General features: G+C 35.7%; 1 long non-coding RNA gene across 1 annotated transcript; it reads left to right on the top strand.

Moving 5' to 3' along the window:
- The first annotated feature begins 51 nt into the window (after positions 1-51).
- Positions 52-3908, top strand: LOC128248584 (uncharacterized). The gene is made up of 2 exons (XR_008264762.1): positions 52-947; positions 1208-3908. It is a non-coding gene; the product is annotated as an uncharacterized LOC128248584 (long non-coding RNA).
- The last annotated feature ends 107 nt before the right edge of the window (positions 3909-4015 follow it).

Here is a 4015-nt window from a genome sequence, read left to right as displayed (position 1 = left end):
AGGGGGAAAGGTTCAGATTACATATAGTCCGTCTCTACCGGTGTAGCTTTTATTAAGCTATACATAAAAATAGTGGAGGCGCAATGGCCCAGTGGTTAGGGCAGCAGACTCGCGGTCATAGGATCACGGTTTCGATTCCCAGACTGGGCGTCGTGAGTGTTTATTGAGTGAAATCATCTAAAGCTACACGAGGTTCTGGCAGGGGATGGTAGCGAACCCTGCTGTACTCTTCCACCACAACTTTCACTCTTTCTTCCTGTTTCTGTTGTGCCTGTAATTCAAAGGGTCAGCCTTGTCACACTGTCACGCTGAATATCCCCGAGAACTACGTTAAGGGTACGGAGTGCTCAGCCACTTGCACGTTAATTTCACGAGCAGGCTGTTCCGTTGAACGGATCAACTGGAACCCTCGACGTCGTAAGCAAAAGAGTGCCAACAGCATAAAAATAACAACAGAATGTCTCGAAGTATCGTTTATTTTGCTTTAATCATCTGCACCGATGAGCGTACGATCAGTCTTTTAAATCCAACTTAACGCCTTACCGGAAGTCTCTTCTCTGCGGACTCAGTGTAGTTCATTGCCTTCTTCAGTCCGTCCGTTTTGTATCCTGTTTCTATAGTAATAAGCCAAGCTGTTCTATGGTTTACGCGTATTTCTGCGAGGTTTTGTAACAGATGATACGGAAATTGTAATTTGTTTATTAAAACATCCGTCGATGAATGTTTTGTCGTGGTAATATTGTCATCAGAGAAATATTTTTCTAAAGGTTTTTTGCAACAAGTGAATAACAAACATCTGATCAAAAGACAACTGATATTCATAATTTAAATATAAAACCACCTTTCTTTCATGCGTTCAAATACATCCGAATGATCAATACTTGAAACCAGAAAAAAAAGTTTTAATGATTTCTATAACCTATAAGTTATAGAAATTAATTCAAGAGGTAAGAGAACGAAAATCAACTTTCTAACTTCCTGCTTTTTTCGCTGTTATATTACCTGCACATATACAATGCCGTCACCAAGAAATGTAATACAAAATAATTTGTGTTTTCTCAAACAAAACATATCGGAACCTGATGTACAACGTATTAATGACAAGTTTGTTGATTTATCAGAAGACGTTACTTTTCCAAATATTATGCATTTTTTTATGGAGAAAAATGACGACAAAACTTTTAATGATCTTTTAAAATTTTTACAGACTGAATGCCTCAAAAAGCATGTGGTGCTTTCTTTGGAAAAAGAGGCAGCGGACCTCACTGAGATAGAAACAAATATAAAGCGGCTGGATGTGAATTTACTCGGACGTATTCTACTGCGAGTTCTTGACGGGTGGATACCAGTCGCTAAAGCGCTAGGAGTTGATGAAGAGGAAATTCAAAAATCCTACGATGACTATTCCAAGAATGAACAGCTGTACAAGATAAATGTTTTTGACTGGTGGAGAAAAAGAAAAGGATTCGGTGAAAATGGGGTTAAAGAATTGCTGATAGCCCTTAAGAAGTGCCAGGAATGTGTTGTTGACTGGGGAAGTATGAGAGAGTTACTTAATTCAGTAAAGCAAAACAGAAACTAAATAATAAATAGAAATTGACCTGGTCAGTGTGTTACATATATATTAGGCCTGAAATATTGTTGAAGGCAATTAGTTGATTGAATGGACCCGGCTCCAAATGGATAAAGGGCAAAGTTGAGCTCATTAGGATTTGAACTCAGGACGCAAAGAACTAGAAGAAATAATTATTTTAAAATTAGACACAAGGACAGCAACTTCAAGAAGTGCGAGTTAAACTCAGAACGTAAAGAACCGGAATAATCTTGGGCTATTAAAAGGAACTCCATTTTAACTAATTCATATCTATTTATGTATAACTAGCAGAAATATCCGGCGTTGCCCATGTTAAAGAACTAATGAAATTCAAAAATGCCTTTTAGATCTCTAACATGAATCATGGACTATGCAGGTCTTACCTCCAAGTAGCTTAGATACCGACTTTATATGTTAACTAGCAGCTAAGCCCGGTCGATTTGGATGATGTGGCTGTAAAACCAGTTCCATGTAAGCATTCAACTTGTTTGGGCACGCTTATGTTAAAAAACAATTTTAGAATGACTTTTTCCTGTCAAAACGCTAAAAATAACTGACCAACAAAAACAAAAAACAACCAAGATTCAACCAAATCAAAGAATAAACCCAAATACTAAGCGAACAAAGATGAACCATCCCACTTCCATTGTGTGTGCACACACACATATATTCACAGAGTTGAAACGCTGTTTGATTTATTTTTTCAGTGTACAATTTTCATCATCCCACTACCAAGTATGACATCACCCCTTCCTTTCTCATTCATAAACACAAGAGTATTATTGTAGTAGGTTATCTCGGTAACCATGGGAGCTATGAAAAAATACAAAGCCCAGCAACACATGATTATTCTACACATCTGTGCAATTTTTCGCGCACTTCCACCCAGCCATTTGACGATGAATCCCAAGACAAGAAAGAATCGCCCATGTCAAATTTATATGTATAGATAACCCGGTGTTTCCAATGTTATTGAAAATAATGAAATTTAATTATTCCTTTTAAATCTCTAAGTAAAATGAAACGGATTATGCAGTTCTCAACAGTAATTAGCTGAGGTACAAACTATTGATGTCAATAACATTTTTTCCAGTGTTCTCACTGTTAAAATTGTTAGCAAAAAAAAACAAGTAGTTCTTTGTCTTTGCAGTGACCTTCATTTATCAGCACTTATTTGAAACACATTGACCTGAAAATGCATAAATTTGAGAAGAACCAGCCTGTTGGCGCTCCTCTCCTGTTAATAAGTACATTTAACAAAAATTCTATCAGATGACGTCAGTATAAACAAATGTATTGAAACAAATCCGGCAATCAATCACAGTTTAATTATCTAGAGCTTCTAATTATACGATGCTTTGAGTGTGTCCTTTAATTGGTGTATAAATGAAAAAATTTTGAGGACTTCCAACTCGCGAACATCCTACATATAACTGCCTGTGAGAAAAGCAAGGTGAAGTCCAACAACCTTGAGAGACTGTCCTTGTTTATTAGATTTCTGCACCCACTTCATCCGAATTTGGATGATCATAATTTTCAGAGAAATGAATATTTTTTAATGAAATTGTCTACAAATATATACCTCGGATTATGTAGATTCCGAGCATATAGGATTTGGGGGTTATTTTTGAAAGCTGTTCCCAACTCAGGAGGGTTTAGGAACAAGTCGTCCATATTTGGCCCATTTTCTTTGTTTTGTGTGTTTGTGCATCCATATATAACCCTTAACTGTAGCTGTAAAATTTTGGGGAAAAATTAAAAATTGGGGTGGGGAGCATATTCATAGAAAGTTATGATCATCCAAAGTCAGTGGAGCAGAAATCTGTAGTTATGCCGCCAGAGAAGAATATAAAAAATGAAAGTACCTTTAGAAATTCTTTTTTATTTGAAATAGTTACAACTGAATATTAAGTTTTAATAAGGTGACTTTTTCCAAAAATGTCCGAAATGCGTATTGGAAAATCAAGAAAAAGGCGTCTATATCCATATGAAATTTTTTCTCACATGAAAGTACCTTTTAAGATTCTTTACATACACACATATTTCATTTGCCTGTTGCTTAAGTAGAAATCTACGAATGCAGAAACGCACAAAACAGAAAATGAAACAAATATGGATGACTTGTTCCAAAACACCCCCGAGTGGGGAACAGTTCTCAGAAATAACCCCCAATTGTTTTCTCCAAAAATACCTATATGCTCGGAATGTACATAGTTGAAGGTGTATTTGTAGACAATTTCACTAAAAAATATCCATTTTCCTGAAAGTTAGGACGAATATACATAATACAGAAATAAAGTTTTTTTAATAGAAATTCTTAATCTTTATGACTTTCTCATTATTATTATAAGACATGGTAGGAAATGAATTTTCCACCATGTGTAATATTTAAAAAAAAAATTTTATGGGTGGGTACACAAG

This window comes from Octopus bimaculoides, chromosome 8 (genome assembly GCF_001194135.2).
Source record: "Octopus bimaculoides isolate UCB-OBI-ISO-001 chromosome 8, ASM119413v2, whole genome shotgun sequence".
In the NCBI taxonomy this organism is placed as follows: Eukaryota; Metazoa; Mollusca; class Cephalopoda; order Octopoda; family Octopodidae; genus Octopus; species Octopus bimaculoides.
This window is presented reverse-complemented; position numbering and strand designations above follow the sequence as displayed.